This window comes from Hyla sarda, chromosome 3 (genome assembly GCF_029499605.1).
Source record: "Hyla sarda isolate aHylSar1 chromosome 3, aHylSar1.hap1, whole genome shotgun sequence".
Classification (NCBI taxonomy): domain Eukaryota; kingdom Metazoa; phylum Chordata; class Amphibia; order Anura; family Hylidae; genus Hyla; species Hyla sarda.
Window position 1 is genome coordinate 153,966,316 of NC_079191.1, and position 9,797 is coordinate 153,976,112.

The following is a 9,797-nucleotide window of genomic DNA, read 5'->3' on the forward strand; positions in this document are numbered from 1 at the left end:
GAATTAATTTCTGTGCATAAACGCTGTGCTCTGTGTCCTACAGAAGGCTGAGGTGACTAAGAGGTGACATGCTGCTTCAACAAGCTTTTCTGTGTAACACACACAGCGATGTCCGTCCTATCTCTATGCAGTGTAATGAATGATATGACGAGCCGCAAAATGGCTGCCGAATACATAGGGCTGTGACATCACAGGGGTGACTGGCTGCATCCTGCATGTGATTCAGGGTCATCCCGCCTACTTCCCTTCCTGCCTTGCCTTCCCAACGTTCCTTCTCCCATGTATTGACACAAGGATCTGCCATTTTACATGCCCTGGAGCCTGGACCAGAGTAAATGGAGTTAAGATAGAATCGCGTCAATATTCAAATTCGTTGCACATCGATTTTTTCCTGAAATTCGTAACAAATTTGGGTTCGTCAGCTTCAATTCACTAATTTCTAATAGAAATCATGACTTATAAAATCATGGCTCTGTCCAAGCTGAAGCACAGACATGGACAAAGTCCAGTAAGTGAGGGTGGGCTAGCACTCCTCTGTGCTTTCTCCTGTCTGATAGTACTCCTATGTGCTCTCTCCTGTCTGTTAGGACCCCTCTGTGTTCTCTCCTGTCTGATAGTATTCCTCTGTTCTTTCTCCTGTCTGATAGTACTCCTCTGTGCTCTCTCCTGTCTGATAGGACTCCTCTGTGTTCTCTCCTGTCTGATAGTACTCCTCTGTGTTCTCTCCTGTCTGATAGTACTCCTCTGTTCTTTCTCCTGTCTGATAGTACTCCTCTGTGCTTTCTCCTGTCTGATAGTACTCCTCTGTGCTCTCTCCTGTCTGATAGCACTCCTCTGTGCTCTTTCCTGTCTGATAGTACTCCTCTGTATTCTGTCCTGTCTGATAGTACTCCTCTGTATTCTCTCCTGTCTGATAGGACTTTTCTGTGCTCTTTCCAGTCTGATAGGACTCTGTGCTCTCTCCTGTCTGAAAGTACTTCTCTGTGCTCTCTCCTGGATGGTTGGACACGCCAGAGAGCACCAGACAGGGGAACGCAGCTTGACAATGGACGGCAGATACCATACAACTGATGACAACTTGTCATCAGTTGTGGCATCAGTTTCAACGATATCTAGGCTGAGTTCACCTATTCCAGATGCTGGACAAATGTGAACCCAGCCTAAAAAAGGTTAATGTTTTGCCAAGATGTACAACATATAAAAAGGTTTTTGTATCTAGCAGTGCCCATTTAAAGCTTATCTATTTAAAAGGCTGTTCAAAACATAACATTTTTTAAAATAAAGATGATGTAAGATGGCGGAGAGGTCCCTTTTACCATTGTCCAGTAGGATTTAGCACGAGTGATCTGTGAGTACAGCCGAATTAGAATGTTTGGATACATTGATAGATCTGACAGACCCACCTTTGCAACTGACCATTAATGTAGTAGATCTTTTTTTGTACATGGTGAGGCATGTACAGAGGAAAAGTTGACCAGTTGCCCATAGCAACCAATCAGATCACTTCTTTCATTTTTAAAAGAGTCTCTGGAAAATTAAAGAAGTGATCTTATTGTTTGCTATGGGCAACTGGTCAACTTTTCCTCTGCACAGGTTTTGATAAATCTCCCATGCAGTCCCTACCTCAGATTCATTCAGTGTCTCTTGTGATTTGTAGATTATATTTTCTTTATTTGGTTCAGACAAATGAAGACTTTGAAGAATTGGAACATACTTGCAAGAGTCTAATGCAATGAGTATGAAATTTACTCTAAAATAAGTTCGAAGTTAAATTTTTTGGAATCTTTAGTACAGGTCAAAGGTACTTTGGTCATTTCTAGGTATCTTAGGTCTACTGCTTGAAATATATATCTGCATTGGTGCTATCGCTCAGCCAGCAAATATAAGAAACTGCTATCCCTTATGGACAATTTCTCCAGCTCAGGCGAATAAATAATAGGAATGACATCTTCCTTCAGAAAGCTTATGATTTAAAAAAAAAAATTCCGTCAGAGGTTATCCAGATTAAAAGCTTTGTTACGGGCTGCTTCTCAGGATCAACAAACCCTATTGAAAGAAAGGTTTAGGAAATAATAAAAACATGTAAGAAATGTGAACAGAAATTAATGTTTATATTATATGGCCCTATAGTCATTAGATCCTCTATTTTTTTATTTTTTACTTATGTTTTAAAGGAGGAATAGGATTGAAAATAAGCGTAATATCTTTCCAATAATGAAATATAGATTATGATATGTGATTCAGAATGACCCTATTCTATGTAAAATGGCCACAAAAAAACATTATTACTTTTAGATATAATAAATATCTAAAGGATGCATGAATACAGTGATATTTTTGAAAGTGATGAAAAGGAATTGACTAAAGAGTAACTCTTTAAACAGCAATTATTGATGTGGTTTGTGTTCTTACTGTAAATATCTTCTTTTTCACAAAACACTCGATGTTGGAAGCATCCAGTGGGAAGTAAACAATTTATTCAGGTGTAAAAGATGAGATAGAATACACAATTACAGGTGTCTGGCGCAATTGCGCCAGACACCTGAAACTTTCTTATTGTATTTCATCTATTCTAAGTCAGATTGCACAGAAACCAAGTCTGAGATTCAGAGGCAGCACCACTTAATTTATAGCATCTTGACAAGTTGTTGTGTCTTGAACACAACTTAGCGAGATGTGCAGACATCTACAAGTCCAAACCCACGTATCAAAAAAGCCATTTCTTTTTCCCTATACAGAATTGTATTAGTTGTAAAACAGATTTTGTTGTGCATTCAATATTTTGCCGGTGTGGGAGGTTTTATATAGGGCAAACAATCAGGTGCCTATACAAACCATTTAGAGAGCATTATCATCCGATTTAGCCTCGACTGTCCTCGCCTGATAGAACATGTAAGAGAAGCACATAGAGGGGGTGTGGAAGTTCTCCATTCCGCTGGTTTAGAACACATCAGAACCAGCAGGTACTGTAATGATACACATAAGATCTTACAGAAAGAAAGCACTTGGATAATTAGAAGTAAGGAGCTGGGCAAATTAGATAAGTGTGTTCCATCAAAGTATCTATTTACACTGCTTGTGTATTGTTTTTAAACTTTTTTGTATATATATATATATATATATATATATATATATATATATATATATATATATATCTTCTGTATTTGGCTCATAAATCACTCTTTTCTGTAATTCAGTCATTCTGACATTCACTGCTCAAGAATAGGAATGTCAGAGGCAAGCACTAAGCCCCTCCCCCTCCCACTTACCATGCAGTTACTTCCTCCCTGAGTCTGCTGTGATGTGCTGGGTCTCTTCATCCAATCACTGCAGGCTGCTCTGTAACACGCTAATCTGTTTTCAGACATTAGTCTTATAGACAGGACGGGCATGAGCACAAAGGAGTGCTAGTCCCTCACTCACTTACTGGGCTTTGTCCCTATCTATGCTGGGACGAAGATTATGTGGCAGCCAGACTGGATTATGTTCTGGATGGTATTGAGACCCCTAGTTGTCTCTTTTTTATGCCATGATTTCAATAAAAAATTAGATACATTTTTTCATAAAGTATATTAGAAAGGTTAATATTGTGCCAAGAAGTACAAAATCCAGGATGTATTGGTGCTATTTCACACAGGTTTCAATAGAATAAGCCAAAATAAAAAAATATATAAATATACGATAGTGAGTGGCATGTGCACATTTCTACCTGTCCTGTGCAATCTACAGGTCCACATATTCTTCAGTGTGAATAGGAAGGAATGCAATAAAATACTTCATACCTTGGAAACGCAGACATTTGAGTGTACAGTATGTATATTTTAGTAATGGATGGTAAAGCAAGCTTGAAAGGTCTATAGATGTTAAATCAAGTGTAACACTGCACTCTGTGATATGTATTAGCATTCGGACACTTAAAATTTTTTGATAAATTGATGTGACAATGTTAACGTCTAAATTCTCAGTATTTCAAGGTCCAATAACTTTGAAAAGTGGCTTTAATGAAAGTGCAAATTTTTAGCTATGTATGCCTATGGATTAAAGCAAAGCTTTGTAGTTTTCTAATAACAAAATGAGCCACATAGGTTCGTGTAGATGGATTTATTGCTTTCTCTTACTTCTGACCTGGGGACTCGGAAATATGTAAAATATCTATTGTAAAATATAAAGTAAGCTCTTTTTCTATTTATTTCCTGGGGCATTTTAAAGAATTTTGGTCTGTGTATAATACCCAATTACATATTTGTGGAGACATTTTAGTTTTCGGTGAAAATGTTTTCACTGTAATACTGAGTTTTTATTTACACTTTACCCCCTTAAGGACACTTTTTTACCTTCTACCAAGCCCCATTTTTCAAATCTGACATGTGTCTCTTTAAAGGGGTACTCCGGCTCTAAGACATCTTATCCCCTATCCAAAGGATAGGGGATAAGATGCCTGATCGTGGGGGTCCCGTCGCTGGGGACCCCCGTGATCTTCCACGCCGCACCCCATTAGAATCAGCCCCTGGAACGTGCTCGCTCTGGGTCTGATTACTAGCGATCACGGGGACGGAGCATAGTGACGTCATGGCTCCGCCCCGTGTGACAACATGCTCCGCCCCCTCAATGCAAGCCTATGGAGGGGGCGTGACAGCTGTTGCTTTTACTGAGCAAAGCGATTTTGAGATTGTTTTTATGACATATTGGGCTTTTCATTAGTAGTAAATTTTTGATGATACATGTAGTCTTTTTTTGAAAATTTCTTACATTTTGGCATTTTTTTCAATTTATGGTATTCACAGTAACATAAAAATTCCATAAAATTTCCATGGAAAACATAATGGGATTGTATCACAAGGTCACCGATCGGGCACAGGGGAGATCTCTTCCCCGTCAATCCTATAGATGCCATGGTCAGTATAGACCATGGCATCTAAAGGGTTAAAGGGGTTATCCAACATAAGATGACTTTAGTTATTATGTTTCATACAGTAATGGACATGCTTGCTTACCAAGGATCTGTGCTTGTATTGGTGGCAATTGGCCATGTCCTGTGTCCTCTATCACACTGCTGGCTTGCTTTTGGGAACTGCCTACATCTGGCTTCTGTGCCCTCCCTCAGAATACAATCCCCAGGTTCCTGGTTTCAAGGTGGGAGGTGACAGCAGCAAGTGCAGCACAGACTAATGCATGCACTTGTGTGTCGGTAACATCATCAGGGGCCTGGATTCACACACAATAGACAAACAGCCAAGCCCTCTTTCAGCACCTGACTTGTAATGTATTGTCTCGAGGTACAATATTTCTGGATTAAAGAAAGACAAAAGAAGTTTGATCAGCTACCAGACATAGGTTAGTTAAGTATATTAGTAACTAGACTAACTTTGCTTAAATACAAAGAACCAAAAATCCCAGAATACACCTTTCATTTTCCAGAGACTGTCACGATCTCTGTCTCTGCAGTTGCGGAGGGATCCCGGCTGTGATTGACAGTTGGGTGCCACCGCTGATCTCCTTTGCCACGTCCCGGAGAGCAAAGGTCAAGGACGCATGCATACGTCCTGTAGTTGGAATTGATTATAGACCACTAATTCTCCCTTTTAGATTATTTGTGAGATTTATATGTGGAATTATGGAGCGTAAATACAGCCAATCACAAAATACCCTTCACAACCATGATTTTGCCAATGTCAGCTCTTTTATCTTTAACTGAAACTTCTCAGTCATATCAGATGGTTTATGACACAATTGCACCGAAGTACATGAATATTTCACTCATAATTTGCAAAACAGTACGATGGTTTCTATAACGTATATAATATATTCAACATGAAAGGATAGCGGTGAAATTATGGTATACTTATAGTCAATAGGCTATCTCCAAAAATTAAAACTATCTCCGAAATCCCAACATCCTCCTTTCCTGTTATCTATATTGTGTGATACCGCAATTGGAATGTAGACGTATATAAATCATTATTCTATATGTGTGCCAGGAGGTTAGCCATATTCTTATCCACCTTGTCACAATCCTGTGTCATGCTGTAAATCAACTGTCCCCTTCTCTTTCTGCAATCGGACTCAGTTTTACTAAAAGCCGTACTACAGGGGTAATTTAGAGTCAAATAAGAGGATATTGCCCTGTGTAATTCAGTGATCAGTCGATAATCTAGAAAATGCTCATTCATTGGCTGATCACGTTTTATGCTGGTCTTAGAATCATTGTTAGTCAAGTGTACATCTTCCTGTTATATGACCAACAATGGGCTTCATAAATAATCCAGTGATCCAAATCAACTGGTGCCAGAAAGTTAAACAGATTTGTAAATCACTTTATTAAAAAATCTTAATCCTTCTCAGCTGCTGTTATGATCCACAGGACGTTCTTTTCTTTTAGAATTTCCTTTCTGCCTGACCACAGTGCTCTCTGCTGACACCTCTGTCCATTTTAAGAACTGTCCAGGGTAGAAAAGGTTCTCTATGGGGATTTGCTCCTACTCTGGACAGTTCCTAAAATGGACAGAGGTATCAGCAGAGAGCACTGTGGTCAGGCAGAAAGGAAATTGAAAAAGAAAAGTACTTCCTGTGGATTATACAGCATCTAATAAGTACTGAAAGGATTAATATTTTTTAATAGAAGTAATTTACGAATCTGTTTAACTTTCTGACACCAGTTGTTTAAAATGTTTCCCAGTGGAGTACCCCTTTAACATTTGGCTTAGTCTTATTAACACAAACATTTACCAGATAATAAAAAAAATAACAGTTGTTCTTGCATGTATTCGATAAGATTGAAGGGGTACTCTGGTGGAAAAAACTTTCCAGAAAGTTTAACAGATTTGTAAATTACTTCTGTTAAAAAACCTTAATCCTTCCAGTACTCATGAGCTGCTGTATGCTCCAGAGAAAGTTGTATAGTGCTTTTGTGCCTGACCACAGTGTTCTCTGCTGACACCTCTGTCCGTATCAGGAACTGTCCAGAGTAGGAGCAAATCCCCATAGCAAACCTCTCCTGCTCTGGACAGTTCCTGATGATGACAGAAGTGTCAGCAGAGAGCATTGTGGTGCATACAGCAGCTCATTAGTACTGGAAGGATTAAGATTTTTTTTATTGAAGTAATTTAAAAATCTGTTTCTTGCATCAGTTGATTTGTAAAGAAGTTTTCCACCGGAGTATCCCTTTAACCCCTTTTCTCCCCAGGATGTATGAATACTTCCTATCTACAGGTACATTCCCATGAATGGACATGTGCAGGAAGTGACACAATAGATCAGCAGTGAGACCCTCGTGTCAATCACAGCCGGGATCCCACCACAGCTGCTGAGACCGAGATCATGCCACTTTCGACACTGCTAACCCCACAGATGGCCTGATCAGTACAGACCACGGCAACTATAGGATTGTCCCCTATCGGCAGCTCCACAATGCTCGGCAAGGGGACTACTTGCTGGGTGGTGACTTTGTAACTTAATATCTTCACCATCCCTGGGGGCACAAACATCCCCCTGTGATGGTGAGGATAAGGATTTTAGCATGTATAATGCATTGCCAAGCGTTACATATGCTAAAATCTCTGATTGGGTCCCTTTAAGGATGAAGCCCATTTTCACCCTAAGGACCAGGCCAATTTTCGTTTTTGCCTCCTCCTCTTCTAAAAATCAAGGCTTTCAATTTTGCTAAATCTAACACAAAACCGGAAAATATCCAAACAAAATATTTGTGGGGTGAAATTGAAAAAAAACAAAATTTTTTTAACTTTTGGGGGCTTCCGTTCTACACAGTGCAATTTTCGGTAAAAATGACACCTTCTCTTCTGTCGGTACTTACGGTCACAAGAATACCTTGTTATTAGTTTTTTGATTGCTTTTTATTAGTGTTTTTTATGGTATATGAAGTGATCAAAAATGCAGTTTTGGACTTTGTTTTTTTTTTTACGTGTACGCCATCCACCGTGATAAACAATATGTTTATTTTTTATTTTTAAAAATGGGAAAAGGGGGGTGATTCAAACTTAATAGGGAAGGGGTTAATTCACTTTTGTTAACTTTTTTTTTTACGCTTTTTTTTTTTATAGTCCCTATAGGAGGCTATACCATGCGATCCTAAGATTGCATACACTGATCAATGATATGCCATTGCATAGCATTGATCAGTGTTATCGGTGCCTGGGAACAGCAGATGACCAATCTTACAGCTAGGAGGCAGGAAAGCGTCATCCACTCAGCTGATCAGGACCCATAATTTCACCGCGGTTGTCCCGATCAGCATCCCTGAGCTACCAGTACCATTAACCCCGCACTTCATCCTGGAAAGGTCAAAGTGCGGACAGTTTTTTTTTTTCAATGAAACATTATATTTGTTTGTTTTTTGTTTTTGCAGTCATTTCTGGGTTTAAGAGTCTAGCTTGTTCCCTGTGTGTGCTATACAATGTTCTCTGTGCTGTCTGTCCACTTTACAATACACCACCTGTTGACTGTCCATTGGGCACCCTTTATATCCCATTATTATCCCTCTCCTATTATTCTACATGTCCATGTCTCTCCAGCAACACTTTAGGCCCACTGTCTTTAGTTGAAACTAGTCAATCCATCCATCTAGCTATCATTTGGCTTAGGCAGTTGACAGATTCTCTTAAACGATATATACCTTCGGTTGATCAGCCTATATTTCTGTTGTCTGTAGTAAGTGATGGCAGTAAAGTTTGTTTTTTCGCTGCCTTCTCCTGTTGCTGTATTTATCCGTCCAGCGCCTGTTAATCGCAGCGAGTTTCCAGTCCTATTCCACACCTGTCACAGGTGCTGATCATTAATCAGTTATTACAGCAGTTTATTCTGCTGTTGACAACTTGCAATTTCTCTGCGATTCAGCCAGTTTGTCAGGTGGGAATTATGGCATGCCGCATGTGACAAAACACATCACTATTTTTTCTTCTTTTTTTTTTTTGCAATTTCAGACACACTCGTCCTCTCTTCACATCTCCCCCTCCTCCTTTTAGACAAACAATATCTGGGAACTCAGAAGTAATAAGGCGGAATGCATAATTAATTACCCAGCTTGCTCTAATTAGGGATGAATAAGTTGTGTCCCTCTCATCATCGCAAATGTGGTGATGGGTAATACCAGTTTATGCTATATTAACTGCAAATATGCAATCCTTCTGAGTGCACTTTCCTTGATGAATTTGATGAATGTGACAATAATTAGCAGAGACAGATGAGAGCTAAATTACTACTGACAATGTAATGTTATCCCGCTCGAGGGCCTGGGAACATGGCAGGCTAACATGCCAGGGACCAAGGCCTCCTATTCTAATTAATATTCTTTCTTTTTTTTTTCCAGTGGAAAAAAAGGAACGGTAATTGTTTTCGTCAAAGGCTGCAGGGAGTTATCAGGGTAATAAAGTTAATTAGCAGAACAAACATCCTTTCACTGCTTTACCAGATTGAGGGAAAGAGGGTAATTCAAACTGCAGAAAGACATAACTAGATGAGATGATAGGGGAACACCATTTACACACAAGGCTAGTCATGAAAGCTATTTCTCCAATTCCTATGACCATTGGCTTATTTCTTAGGAATGTATAGTTTTCTTGTTTATACTCATTAAAAGCACTTAAAATATACAAAGTATTTTTTCCTCAAAATTATACATAGTTGCTACTATATCTACTAAACATATCTGTTGTCTGGTCAATGTGTTGTTTTCTATAGAACTAAATTATGTAATGTAAAATTTTAATAATCCCATAAACTCAAAGCTACCTGGGTAAAACCAAGTAAGACATCTTAATTCCATAATAATTTTGGGGGTCATG

At 39.0% G+C, this 9,797-nt stretch overlaps 1 long non-coding RNA gene across 1 annotated transcript; it reads right to left on the minus strand.

The window, feature by feature from the left end:
- Nucleotides 1-1,737: 1,737 nt before the first annotated feature.
- LOC130361794 (uncharacterized) lies at nt 1,738-8,817 on the minus strand. Its single transcript, XR_008891157.1, has 3 exons — nt 8,630-8,817; nt 4,995-5,287; nt 1,738-2,046 (listed from the first exon to the last, which is right to left on the minus strand). It is a non-coding gene; the product is annotated as an uncharacterized LOC130361794 (long non-coding RNA).
- Between the last annotated feature and the right edge of the window lie 980 nt (nt 8,818-9,797).